The sequence below is a fragment of the Poecilia mexicana genome, unplaced genomic scaffold (assembly GCF_051168715.1).
Source record: "Poecilia mexicana isolate PSO_F unplaced genomic scaffold, ASM5116871v1 scaffold_20, whole genome shotgun sequence".
NCBI classification, from domain to species: Eukaryota; Metazoa; Chordata; class Actinopteri; order Cyprinodontiformes; family Poeciliidae; genus Poecilia; species Poecilia mexicana.
In genome coordinates this window covers 9,314,721-9,330,071 of record NW_028263389.1, presented here as the reverse complement: position 1 = coordinate 9,330,071, position 15,351 = coordinate 9,314,721, and positions in this window count along the sequence as shown.

Sequence of the window (15,351 nt, the reverse complement as noted above, 5' to 3'; positions counted from 1 at the left end):
AACAATTAACTTGGACAGAAACATGCAGATCAATACAATTAGAATAGTTCTTTTTGAACTTAGAATTGAGCAGTAACAGGTGGGGGAGGGGCGCTACGCTAAATGCTTCAAACGGTCATTCTGCTGCTTTCCGTGGCAGCTCATTAGCTGGACTTCAAACTGGATGAACTTTAAGATCTCAGTTAAACCTTGACACTGACCAGCCTGGGGTTAGGGGGGCAAATTAGGAAATTGGGCAGAGGAGGAAGGGGGAGTTGTAAGGTTTCGTTTATGAGCGACAACTCTTAAAATATTTCGACTTGTTAGTCTACTAACAAACAGTCACAGCGCGCATAGAGTTTACTTCTTAGCTTGATTGCAAGAGGCAGAAATTAAAAATGTTACACTGGACGTGTAGCTATAAAATAAATAAGGCTTTTATTGGCGTGTACACAATTAGTGCCTTTGTAAATATGTCTTGTGCAAATTCTGGTGCTTTTGGGTCCATGAGCATCCATAGAGTCTGGCTCTGTATATTCAGAAACTAGTTCCTGAAACAATAAGATAAGCTCTAGTATAGATACAGACAAAAAAGAAATGGCAGGGTCAAATACGTTTCTGTAATTTTCCCCTTTCTGTTCCTCAAGTGCCACCTGTAATTCCTGCACAGGTTGGGACATATTTCTTGATTCTGTTAACCTGTTTAATGGCCCCCCCAGCCCCCATCTCCATTGGAGTTGCAGCAACAAGCTGGGGAGAGGCTCCAGTCGGTGTAATAAACCATTAGCAAGAGGCGAGCATGGCGCTGGTGTGTACAGTAATGCCGTGTAAATCATCTCAGAGTGGCTGCCATTAGGAGGCTTAATCCTGGCCAGGAACATGGAGTCAGCTGCCAGGGGCCCCGATCCGGTGCCGAGTGGAACCAGATCCGGCCAGTGGAGGTGTTTAGGGCTGTCAGTGCAATGGGGGAGAAAGGGGAAGGGTGCAGGGGGGAGTGCTGTGGGGGAGAAACAGCTGAGGAGATTCCCAGGACACAAGTCTGTGTGTGTGTGTGTGTGTGTGTGTGTGTGGGTGTGTGTGTGTGTGTGTTTTTCTGTGGGTGTGTTTGCCCCCCCACAGGACTCTCTCCTGTGGGATAATGGTGGCAAGGAGAAACAGCAGGACTCGGCCTCATCCCTCTTTATTCTCAGGCTGCTTGTATTTGCCTGTATTTTCCTGCTGCAGTGATTCTCCTCTGTCCCCCGCGGCTCGCAATCACACATTCACATAAAAATAAATACAAATATAAAACCACCTGGAGTCATTTTTGAGGAACAAACCCATGGAAAGGATTTTTAAAAATTACATATATTCATAATTTGCATATCTATCAGTGATAGTAGTTTTATTAAATACATACACACACACACACACACACACACATATATATATATATATACATATATATATATATACATATAGAGAGAGACTAAGAGGCTATAAAATAAAAAATACAATGCACAATAAATTCACTTATGGGGATAACTTTAGTTGAGTCATAGGGGTTTGTTGTATACTGAAGATTTACATGTCTGTAATCGGTAAAACCGTCCCCATTGCCCTGATGCCCCAAAATAAAATTGCAAAGTGCTACATGTACACTAAAACATACCAGAAATTACTGCAAGTTAAACATATTTACACTCTACGGTCCACTAAATTAACTATTTACACTCCTGTTTAAATATTAATCTAATATTTGTCCTATTAAGTAGCAACAAATAAACACAGAAACAACTAAATAAAGGCCTAGCATATTAAAGTCCAGCCTACAAATTTAATTGTACTTGTCACTAATTATGCTTGGACTAACTTCCTTTTTTAAGACAGCATAAAAAAACAAAATATAAAATAATTTAATAAATTTGCTTACAATGTTAAAATATGCGTGAAATTCTGAACTTCCACAAATTAGTAGCATTAGAACCAGCTGTAGTTTGATAAGGGTTTAGTTCCCTCATGGTACTTCCGTGTGTACAGGACCGAGTCCCGGTGACTCAGCGGTGTCTGGGCAACTCGCCTGCCGCACGGAGTGAAGCGGAGCACGGCTAGAGAATCGACCGCGCGCCGCTACACGCCGCTTCCACCAGCGTCGAGAAGTAAGGAACTACGAAAACTACAACAACAACAAAAAAAAAGGCGGGGAGGAAAAACAAAACAGGGCACAACCGAGCACACAGATGCAATGAGGGAAAGCAAGGGAAGGGAATGTGTGAGAGAGTGTTTTTCTGCGGTCTGCTTTTCCCCTTTGAAGGGGGAAATGCAGCTCTGCGGCGGGACTCGACTCCTCCGCGCAGAGCGAGCAGCTTACGGGAGCTGAAGCCTCGCTCTCCGCCGGACTGCGTTTTTACTAAAGCGCTACGTTTTCTCTAAATCTAATCTAAAGGAGCTCGATCTAAATTCAAAAGTAGATCACGCGTAGGAATAATTTGTACCGCCATTTTTCATCCGGCGTTTTGCGTATTTTTTTTGTTTTAGAAAATACGACAAATTAAATAATAATTTTGATATAAATTACTCGCATGAATTTCTAAACATTTAATTTAAAAAAATGCATTTAAATATAAGTTTATGCGGAAAAGAACACGATTACATTTATATTTATATATTTATCCATGTTTAATTTTACACTTGTGACTTATCATGATTTATTAATGGTTATTGATAAGAATAAATCAAAATGTGTTTGCATAGCTATCCCTCTATTACCAGGTTTTACTATCTAATTAATACCTATAATATTCAGATCGTATTTGGTACTTTATATAAAAGGGCTGCATATTTGTTGACCTCTAGTCTGCTGTTTTGAAGACCATCGACCAGAACAGCCCAGCTGCAGGGAAACCACATGACCCAAACAAGAAATCTACTGAATTATGTATAAATTCAATTCGGCTCATTCAGAAATCCCTTTCTTCTTCATTGTTTGTGTGTTTTGAACATGTTGCAATATGTCAACATTTTTGCTTATTTGCTTATTAAGCTAGCTTGGCTTCACAGATGATTTACAATAAACAGTAACACACTGTATTAAAACTGTTGCTGATAACCCCTGAACCCCCCCCCTCCCCCCATCCCAAAAAAGCTAAATAAAAACTGTCTGCTCTTCCTTAAAAAAACAAAAAACAAACAAACAAACAACTTACTGCCTGGACAGAGAACAAGAGCCTGCATTGTATTTCCTCTTGTATTTACCTTCACATGTGAACTGGGCTCTGGGTGAGGAATGAAACACCATTAGCAGGACAGGTGGTGTTGGCAGAGATGAATGTAATCTTGTGGGGTTATAATGAATGTCACGGGATATAGATCTGAGATGAGATCTGGTTTGATCATCAGGTAAAAATAGATCAGTCACCAGCAGATCATTACTGATAATTACTTTCAAATGGTCGCCCATGTGAGGGGTCTAAGGTGTTAAATAATTCCTGCCCTGGATGGTGATGGCAGGTTGAGAGAATCTCATGCGCCGGCGTCTTATATGATAATTAGATAAAAACGGGTGAGTAGAACAGAGGTGAATCATTAATTATTCCCCCCATTTTTTTTTTCTTTTTTTGGACTTGTCAGATGGGGAAATGCTTTTTTTTTTTTTTTAGTATTCATCAAGTGCACAAAAAGCTTCCAGATGCATAACCAATTATTTACCCCTCTGCTGCTTTATCATTGTATTCTAATGACGAGCTGCAAGGCAACAGGGAAGGATGCAGAACCACGGAGGGTCTCGCGCACAAAACACACGCCTTCATTGTTGCGGGATAAATGCCTTGCTCAAGGACGCCAGGCTCTCTGTTAAAGAACAGCTCCCAGTGGGGACATAAAGCCAATTTTGCGTCTTGAAATCTGAGCAGCCCGAGTTAAAGAGACAGCCTGCAATCAGGATGAATTAGAGAACAACAGGCGTGTGAAGAGAGAGCTGGGATTTCTCTACCGGCAGCAGCTGTTAAATGGTATAAACCCAAGCTGCCGAATGGTACAGGCCGACGTGGGTGAGCGAGGAAAACTTGCCTCCCACCTATGAGCAAACCTCATCTATTATGCAGACTGGAGACCCTTGCTTGTGCTTGTGCTGGACGGAGGCTTTGTGTGTGTGCGTGAGTGTGTTTTGGAAATAGAGGGGAAGGAAAGGAGGTATGCGTGAACAAAACATGCACACGTACACACTCAGAAACGTCCACAACTGATTCCTGATTCAGTTTTTTTTTTTTTTCCCCTCCTCCTTGAATATGTGCTGGGAGCAACGGCTCGTGAGGCGTATGAAGACTGATGTTGAACATGTTGCTTCAGCTGTGATAACTGAAATAGGATGCCAATAAAAGCTGCTTAATCCTCAGATGTGCGTGTGGCTTCTACAGACCTTGGAAAACGCGTACGAGGAAGCTGCCACTCATCTGTCTGCTTGACTCCAGGCAGCAGCACTGGTCCCCCTGAAGCAGCAGCTGGTAAACTGGCCAAATTAGAGGAAATGAGAAGCAGAACTTTACTTTACTTGGTCTGTTTGATTCAACAAATAAAAAGATATTTACTGTAAAGGATGATGGCATTTAATCGAATCAAGCCATACTTCCCAGTTCTTGAGGTTATAAACTTTGATCCTCGTAATAGGCGATGTAAGATCCTTTATCTGTCTCACTTCATTGAAGAGCAAAATAGAGACTCACATTGTGTAGAAGAATAGCAGTATTACTTGATAGCGTTCATCATTTATGCTTTTAACATTTAATTAAACTTTTACGCCAATGATACTTTAGTAATTGTTGCCAAGAAGATATTTTAGTCAGTTCCATCAAGATTGAATTAAATTGTTGAAAATACTGTCCTTACTACTTTTCCTATTTTCCACATTACATCCACAAACTTTTTATTTTGTATTTTTTTTACGTGAAACTAACACAACGTAGCAAATAACTAAATGGTTTGCAAATTCCAATCGGAAAAGATCAAAACTAAACTTCCTGTTGGATGTTCAGTACTCTGTGCGAAGGAAATCTAACGCATCACAGCAACCTGAACGCACCATATCTGTGTTACCTGTATGGATGCTCCTCTTTAGTCTTCACAGGTACATCTGGCCTGCCTTAGTGTTTAATTTTGACTGACAGTGTAGCATTTGTTTTGGTTGAGGGCAAATTGAAATAAATTATTCATGGCAAACGATTCAGTTTATTTATTTGCCACGAAACACAACGCATATCTCAGTCTTCATTTCATCGATTGGATTGATGGCATGATATAGACAGATTCACATTTATTCTTTTTTGATTTTAGTTACAGCACAACCCACCCAAATTCTAGGTTCAATTAATTGATTAGTCCTTTCTTTACAGGCCGAGTAATACAATCATATTGTTGCCTTGCAGCTCCAAAGACTCCGCTTTACCACAGTGACTCCTCATCTTGTTTATCAGTGACTGGACAAAAAAAAAAAAAAAAAAAACCCATTAGATCACAGTAACTTAGAAACAGGGCTCAATAATCTGCCTTGATACGCTATACATGATTATGCAAGAGCCTAACACAACTCCCGCTCTCTGCTCCCATCTCTGGGAGGTATTCCTTGATATCGGAAAGTAGTATTTTCCATTAGTCTCCCTCATTCCGAACTGTTAACATGCATTAGCGGCACAATTATAAAAGCTGCGGTCTAATCTTTTAAAAGTCCCAGGGTATCGTTGGAAATGGCCAGAGGAGAAGAGGAGAGGGGGATGAAAGAGGGATAAAGGGAGGAAGGGGAGGAGAGAAACTCAATCTAAAGCACCAGGTGCACCTTTTGTCGACATAATCTCCCAGCCCTTGAGACGGCGGCACACACCGGCCAACATATACAGCCTTTCATACGTAGACATGCTGCTTTCTCCACCGAGGGGGATTTGAGTCCCGGTCGACTCTGGTCATATGTAAAAGGGACTCCAAGGTCAGCGTTCAGCCAGACCAAGGTTTTTTTTTGTTTTTTTGTGCATTGTGTCAGTTCATATAATAACACAAAATCAGCAGCATGATACCTTTCCCAGACTCTGTGTGGCTTTTTTAATTATTATTATTTATAAGTTTATATATTTTGGTTGTGTCTGTTTGAAAGCCACGCAGTTAATGAATGACCTTAAACGAAACAGCGACAGACCGACCAAGACCTCAGCGTACGTGTTGACGTACGTGTTTGTCAGTACTGTCGTCTGATGTATGAACGCAACACGATGAGCTTTAACCGCGCTGATGGACAATTTGAAGGCAGTTTATGCCTCTTTGTCACTCTTACTTGTGTGTTCCAGCAGGCACTGAAAGCTAACATGGTCAAAGGTGTGATCATTTATCATTACGTGTGTTTACATGTTCTCCAGCGGTCACTGACAGTTGCTTTCTGTTGGAATAGGTTTATTTTGAAGGGGGTAGGGGGAAGAAAATCCAAATAAAAGCGCTGTGTTCCTCAGCAGCTGGCCGATGTTCGACACTCAACTCGGCATGACGAACGTCAGCCTTGAGCAGCACGCTTCAAATAGATCTAGGAACATTTTGGCTTTTTTAATTAATTGATTTCACAGGATTTCTAGCGTAGAGAAAATATTCAAAAATACGAAAGGCACATGACCTTGTCAGTTACAAAGCTTAATTTTTTTTGTATGAATGCCTGTCAAATCCTTCCTATTTAAATGTTCTGTTGTCATTATTTAGAAAGTCTGTAAGTTTTGAAATCTCTATTAATTCATTTCAACATTGAATAGTGATAAACTGCTACAGGGACAGATGGATGACATTTCTAGAACTTCAGGTTCAGGTTCAAATTAGCTATTTTTTGCACATTTACAACATTACAATAAAAGGAAACAAAATGAAACACTGTTTTACAAACCAATAACTTACCAAAAAACCAAAAAAAATAAATTGTTTGAAGCCAAGGCTCCAACTTCTCTGAATCTAAAGCTGGGGTTTTTAAGCGAGTCGTCTGATTGGCTGAACAGTACCCTGCGATATCTCCTCCCAAGAAAACAACGGCTCTCAAACTGAACGCGAGTCTGGAGACAGAATCAAGAAGATTTTCTCCAACCAGGTCAGAAAAATTGAATTCTTAAATTGAAATGACTATTTCCATCTACTTCACTGTTGCATTTTAACACGATCGTACAAGGTTCCATAAAGATTTTACTTTGTTTTTCTGCCGTGCCTTCATCCTGTGTTCAACATAACCTTTTTAAATTGTTCCCCTTTGAATCCAGCTTAGTACTGTATGTCATCTGTGTTGAGATCCAAAGATCCAAAGCCCATCTTCCTGTCTTAGGGTTGACCTTTAGCAGACCGAACATCTCCCCGAACTGAAACTTGACGTATTCCTCTGAGAGAAGTACCTGAGCAGAAACGTAAACTCATTCTGCACAAAGTTCTCGTCTGACCCGGTAAGCAGCGCTTTTCAGTTTTGTTGAGGCATTTCCGATGCTGAAAGGTAACAGATAAAGACTGGTGAGACTGACAAACTCTCAAACCATTTTCAGTTATTAAGACATTTTAGTTATTTTTAGTTATTTATTCATAAAACTAGAACACATTCATCCTTCATATTGATATTTGTAGGTTATACATTAGTTGATACATTAGCAATACTACAGTTGATATGAATGTCACTTTATTGCGAACAATTAAAAGAGTTAATTGTGGAAATTTTATAAATGGAATCCCAGTTTTTATATACACACATATTGAACTCTGTTGATCAGCTTCTAACATTGCTCTGCAAATACAATGAGAAAACAAAAGACTATCTGTATTATTTTAGCACATTGACAAGCTGAAAAAAAATCCTTAAAGCCTTGGACTGAATAGAGAAGACAAAAACAAAAACCCGTCCTTGAATAACATTACAGGCCGTGATAATCAGTGGCTCTTACCACAGTGGACTTAAGCTGGCCCGGCGCCCCTTGTCCACAAACTCTCACCCGTCATTCTTCAAGCTCGACCCCTAAACTCCTGTGAAGCGTCGAGGTGGGACGGGGCCAAGGACAGAGCGGGCTGCTGCTCATTGTGATTTAATCTCTCTCTGCCTCTCCACTGCCAGAACAAACATCAAATATGGCCTCCTTATCAGGCCCGTCTTACTCTACCTATCGCCAATCGATGGCTCCTGCTTTGTGTGGATCGGCTTGTCCATATCTGTGCGCATCCTTGTCCAGATATGTCAGTGACTCCATGACTTTTGTATGACAAAGTGAATTCCTTTTTGCAAAATTGACGATCTTGGGTTAGTGTTTAACAATTTCCGCGTCTGTTCATAGACTCAGGCTTGTTTGGGAGGGGAAGGTACAGGTTTTTAGCCTGAATGCGCCAGCTTTGGGGGGGTTTAGGGAATGCCTCGTGTCAGTGAATGAGCTGAGGGAGGCAGATTCGTTCACATCTGTGTCTATGCTTGTGTGAGCAAGAGAGGGAGTGAGTGTGTTAGCGCGAAGAAAGTCTCTGGGGCTGTGGTAACCGAGGTCAAAGATCAGGTATAACCCTCCAGTGTGGAATGACAGATGTTGCCCGAGGAAAACAAAGATAAAAGAAAGCTGACACCAAAAAAAAAAAAAAGGAAAAAAAAAAGGCAAGAAAGGAGAGATTTATACCAGTTGCATGCGCGATGCTAACAACAGATCAGAAAAGACAGGAACTGTTTTGATTGCTGTCGTTGTTTCTGTGGCAGAGAGGGTTTTCGCTCCAGGCGACTTCGGACAAGATCACCTGAATGAAAGAGCCAAGAGGGGGGAGGAGGCTTTGTCAGGGTCTGACCACCAGCTCAAGGTGGTAACAAAATTACACAGAATTTCAATTACAGAGTAGTGCTTAGTCATAATCACATCCGTTTTTAAACTTTTTTTTTTTTGCACTCATGCATTTAAATGTATCTACTGAATAGCAATAATACATTTCTTAAAACGGAAAAACTCAATGTAAAGATCAGCAGTCATAAGTGGTCTTGCATTATGTAAACAAAGCCATGTGATTGGTGATTTAAAAAAACAACAAAAAAAGGTACAGCACATCAGGATTTATTGAATTCTTAACACACATTTGTACTTTTTTTTTTTTTTTTTACAGGAAACTGCAGCCATTTTGGTTAGAAAGTACTGTTTTTTTTAAAAGTAAATAAACTAAATTTAAACATTTCATTAAACTATGAGCAGTGCAAAAGGAAGTTGATGAAATCTGCCACATTGATTTTATTTTTACTCCTGATACTCCTGAATATTTTTACTCCTGATACTCCTGAATAAAATCCAGTGGAGACAGATGTACTTCTTGTTTGTTTGTTCCACAAATCTGGACTTTAGGGAAAGAAGAACTCACAAAGTCCCTCTAAAAGCTTCTCGTACCCTGAAGGGAAACCAACAACGATGTGTAGGAAGGTTCTCCTGTCACATGAGATCAAATCATAACTTTCTGGCCAATGTGCAAAAAAAATTGTCGCTGAAAGCCAGCAGCCTCTCTGCTGCTAAAACAGAGTGGTGGCGGCATCATGCTGAGATGGAGAAGCTGGTTGGATGTGAAAATCCTTGATGATGAAAACCTGTTAGAGGCTCTAAAGGACTTAAAGTTTCACATTATCACAGGAAAACCACCGAAAACATTGAATCGAATGGTTTCGGATCAAACCAAATAATTAAATCATCAGAACCGGCCCAGTCAAAGTTCATACCTAAATCTAAACAAGAATCAGTTGTAAGACTCACAGAAGCTGACCATCAAATCAGATAAAATTCGAGCTATGATGCAATGAAAACAGTGGCTAAATTTTCCACCTCTGGATGTTTCAAAAAGAAACGAGAAATAACCCAAAGATCAGCAGCAAATGTTTGTTCTAGAAGGTTTGAGTTATGGCGCAGGATTGAATGAAATACACCCCACACTTTTCAGATTGTATTTTGCTTTTAAAGAAAAAAACAAACTAACAAAAAAAAAAACCCAGAACCATAAGATATTCTTTCTGCTTTCCAGGAACATCTGTTGGTCTAATTCCCAATCAGGCACGAATCGGCCGCTGTAACAAAAACTAGCCCGTAACTTGTTTTCAGTCAGGGTAATCTGATGCAGCCTCGGAGAGTACCTTTGTGGAACTGCCTCCGGCTAAACGAGCGTTGTCTCAACAGTGAATGTGGTTCTTTATTAGATACTTCCCTCAGTCACAGCGAATTGGATTGGACATCAAAAGCTGCGGTCTGGCCTGTCGTTCCTCCTCCTCGGGAGCCAGGAGAACTCAACTGTTTGGTGTGTGTGTGTGTGTGTGTGTGTGTGTGTGTGTGTGTGTGTGTGTGTTGGATATCCCGAGGCCTTTGACCGCCACAAGCCAGGAATACAGCAAGATATTCATTATGACGCTTTTCGCCCGCTTGGATCGAGTTTTTCCTTTGCGAAGGAAGGTATGCATATGCCTTGAGATTCCGCAGCTCTTAAGGTGATAGTAAAATCTGTGGGCTTCTATTCACCATGACGCAGCTCCATAAAGGTGCTGAATTCAGATGGAGATAGATGAAGCCGAGGCACAGAGAGAGAGAGAGAGAAGTGAGGGGGGCAATCCTTTGTTCTGTCAAGGACTTAACACAATCAGAGTGTACAGTGTGTCAGTAGCGCACAGGCATATATCAACTTCAATCTCTTTTTAATGAAAAATCCTGCCCTCTCTAATATGTGCAAATTAACCTCTTCTCCTCCCTCCTCCCTTCCTGCCGTTTCCCCACCTCTTTCTCCGCCTCACAAAGGCCCCTCAGCTCCCTCTGTTTCTCTCCTCCGTTCTTTTCTGCTCTTTTGCTTCACTTTCACCAGTTTTTTTCCACTTCGGTCGCTCCACAGATGTGTGGAATGAGACCAGGAGTGAGAGAGTATAGGACCCCCCCCCCACCCGCCGATCCCCCCAACCTCCACCCCACCACCCCCCTGCTTTGCATTAGCCTGTTGCTTCCCTCACCCAACCAGCCCCATGCAGCACGGCAATTATCTAGATCAGTTAGTTGCGGAGGGAGAGAGAGAGAGAGAGAGAGAGAGAAAAAAAACCCCTAAAATCATTAAAAAGGCAAAACAGAAAAACAAGTGAGAGTCAGTGTCCGGCAGCATTAAAATGCCCCCCCTCCGTCCTCGTCTACCCGTTTCGCTTTTCATCTGGCTCGCCCGTGCTCCAACACACACTCACGCCGGATCATGCTATTACCCTGATTATCCTGATGAGCCGGTCAGATCCTCGCCTTCTCATTCTGCCCATGCTGATTGTAATTTAGAAATTACACCTAATGAGGAATTTTTAAAAACACGGCCGCCACTCTGTACCGCCAGCTCCACGCCGCTCCCTGCCCTAATGGATTTCCTGGTATGGAATCCATTTTTCCCCCCTTTCCGCCCTGCAGGGGGTCTGGCTGGCCAAGTCCTCCCTACCTCCCTGCCTCCATGCCTCCCCCCCCCCCTCAGCTCTCACTCCCCTCTTCCTCTTCCTCCCCTACTCCAAGCCTCCACCCTACTCCACTAATTGGGAGCGACTGGTTTTAGTGAAAAGGAGTCATAATCATTGTTTCTGCTGCTAATTTAAGTGGTTAAGTGCTCAGGATCTGGTCAGAGAACAAGAAAATGAGGGCGATTAAATGAACATTTTTCAAATCTTAGCAGCTAGAGTACCAATTTCCTGTTTGTTTGTTTGTTTTTTACGGATTGCATATTTGGAAAAGTTAAACAGCGCATTACAAGACAAATGCACCAGTTAAAGTCACATTTTTTGAGGTTCGTTTGGACGTTTGGTGCAGAAACCAGCGGATTGAAATCAGCAACTTCCACCTGACTTCTCCTTAAATCTTTTAAGATTTGAATGTCTGTGGATTTGAACAGTTTTGACCTGCCAGAGGCACAAACACCTGTGTGACGCGTGTTTCAAGAAGTGTTTCTCAGAAATGGTGGGAGGTGGGGGCACGCAGGCACGCATGCAAATCAAAGCCATCAACAGCTTGTGATGAAGTGAGATGTCGTGGCATAAACAGAGTGTGTCGTTACCATGGAAGCCAATTTCACCTCGCAGGCCGAGAGACAGAAAAGCACAAAGAACCACGGGGAGAAGGGGAGGGAGCAACAGAAGAACAGAAACAGACAGACAGGCAGACAGAGTGTTGCCGGCTCTACGTTAGCAATTTGTAGCAGTTCTTCAAGCCTTTACTGAGATCTTTTTTTTTTCTAACAGCTTACTTTTTTTTTATTGGCAGGGGTGCTAGAGAAAGTTTTCAGAGAGGGCGGCCAGATTGGAGCAGAAGAAAGCCAGAATTTCATTTTATGATGTCTATGACATAGTAAAAAAAAAGAAAATTGTGAAAAAAATAACAATTCAGTAAAGAGCGAAACAAGGAAGGAAAGGAAGAAAATATTGTCTACTTACAGATTTGCTAGGCCTTTGCTTTTTTTTGTCACATTAAAATCTTTCAGGTCATCAAATTATTTTTAGTATCAAAGATCATTATGTACAAATTGTATTTCTTGAATGTTGATTTCAAGGTAGAAAGTGACGCAAACCAACTTTTGATCCCAACATTAAAATGTAATTGCCCCAGCTGTTAAAATATGAGTTAACACAATTTTTTGTCAGGTCTTTGCAGTCTCAAAATCCCTTGAATAGAGCCTGTCTGACTACAACAACAACAACAACAAAAGAGATTTCAATAAATGAACACGCTGTGTTCTGATCTCAACGAAATTCCACAATGTAGAGTCATTGACGTCTGTCCGTCTCTAAGTTATTACAAAGCCACATCTGAGGCTTTGGGACTCTTAGGAGGCCTTTGAGAATACTGTTATCCACAAATGGAAAAAAACATGGAGGAGTAGAGAACCATCTAAAAAGTGGCCAGTCTACCAAAATTACTCCAAGAACACGGCAATTAGTTTTACCCAGTATTTGACATTATAGGTGATTTGAAAGAGATTGAAAACTGACTTGGTTATGCACTCAGACTCAATAACAGGTACAAGAATGGTCAGGAATTTGTTTTAAACAATTCAGTTTGAAAGAAAATAATAAATGAATACATTTTCCTCTCCTCATACAATCTGAGGGAGAATAACTTAAAGCTTTTTCTAAAGAATAAACACTCTGATGACCAGAGAGTGGTAATTTTATTTAAATTTAAAGTTTATTTGACAAACTTTGATTTAAAGAATATTCCGTACATCTACTTAGGTTGAGGTGGTTCTAGATGCTTGATGTTGAGCTGCTGCATCAATTGAAAATCTGGTTTCTTTTGTGAGTTTGGGATCATTTCAGTGTTAGAGCACAAAGTTTTTATCACCTAGCTGTTGAGCTGAAGACTGGTTGTAAAATGCAGAGGTAAATCCACCACCATCCCCTTGACTTCTGGAAACATTTTTCTTCTCATCATAGCCATGTAACATAAATCGTTGGCTCCTCTGACCGTGAAACTTTTTTGCACAAGAGATGCAATCTGTCCCTTTTTAAGGCGCTACAATTTTCAAGCTGGAAAAAGTCACTTGTTGCATACGGACGTCTTTCACGGTCAGCACCTTCTGATGTTAAACTCGTTTTTTTCTGTGGACAGTGGCCTTTGCGTTCCACCACCTCCCTGTCTGCAGGTTTGCAAGTTTGGGTTGGGGGGTTGAAACTTTGACACTGTTCCAGCAGGGCTGCTAAACAACCATTAACACGGTTCTTTAGCAAAAGCCAGCTAGTTCATTGCCTGAAAAGTAGTTAAATATGCATCCAACTATGACTGGGTTTCTCTTGCCAGCAGGTTGATATTACTCAGTTTTTCATGTGTTTTTTTTGTGTGTGTATAAAGCATGCTAACTACTCCTCTACCACTTATCCTAGTTTGTGAAACCTTCTACTCACGAAACACTATATTTATTTACCCTCCCAAACTAATTAAGTCATTTTAGAATTTTATTGTTACCAGAAATCGTTTCTTCGGTGCTGCGGCTTTGATAAGAGCACATCTTGTACCACTCGTTGCTAACCGGCTGCGCACGCGGCGTCCTTCATGATGAAATCCATAAACAAGGTTTTAAAATTCACTTAGCTCAAACTGGGACAAATCACCTGCCCGCAATTTCTGCCCCTGCAGCCAGTGTCCACTTCACTCGCCGATTCATAATAATCCAGCCTGCAACAGGAAATTGAACAACCTGCTCGGGACCCATCTGAGCGCAGGACGGCGGGAGGGGAAGCGGTGCTCTGGATATTTCTCTTCGTTTGGCAGGGACACTCATGACAAATTTCCTTCCTTTATTCTTTAAAAACGATTCCTCTCAAGACTAATGGAAACCTTTATCCATTTAATACAGCTCATTTTCTCTCGTGGAGACGTAAGGCCCGGTTACATAACTTGTGGAAGGGCAGACCGAAGAAGATATTAGCTAAGATGCGCCTTCAAAATGTTCTACTGGTGTTCCAAACTCAAAGATAATGGAATATATTCTGAAATAAATTATTTTAAAAAAAATATCTGGTGTCTTTTAGGTAAGGTTTTGGTATATTTGGCCTTTTTGTCTGCCTTAAGGCCTGATTGGGGGTGAGGGAAAAGAAGCAGCTAGCCTCCATGCCTTCGACGAAAGGTCGGACGAGCAAGGCCATTCTGGCGATGCCGGCTTTGAAGGTTTGTCAGGGAGGCGGCAGGAGGTAATCAGAGGAAAGTATGTCCTCTCCTCCTCTTCCTCTTTTAGACCTCCATTAGACCAGCCTGCCTGTCGTAGAAAATTGATTTTCTCCCTCCTCTCTTGTTTCTCCTCCTTCCTTTCCCTCCTCACCCCCCTGCTCCCTCCCTCTCTCTTCTGAGGCTCGTTCATTCGCTCTCAAGAGGAGTTCTGCCATAGAGCAGAGAAAGGAGAGAACGGCGCAGGGAGAACGACAGGTTGTTCACACATACCAGCCCCTAACAGGAGCCATGAGGGCTGGAGCCTGATCATCTGCAGAGGCCTGTGATGCTTTACACCTTCCTTTTCGCCTCTTTATTCGTCCGCCTAATCCTTTCCAGTCTTCACACTTGCAGCTACCCTCCCTCCCCATCTTGGAGCCAAGTCTTGGATCAATGCACCATTGATTTTTCTATCAATGAACATTAGTATGGATCAGGCTGCTGCTTGGACTATCCTGCCCTGAAATACTATACACACACACACACACACACACACACACACACACACACACACACACACACACACACACACACACACACACACACACACACACACGCACACACATTCAGATTTAAACATACACGCAACATCTGCACTGTGATTTAGTTGCCATAAAGGAGAAACGGTCGACAGAAATGACGGAGGGTGGGAATTGATAAAGAAAAGATTCTAGCTGAAAACACAGCAGCCAATCAA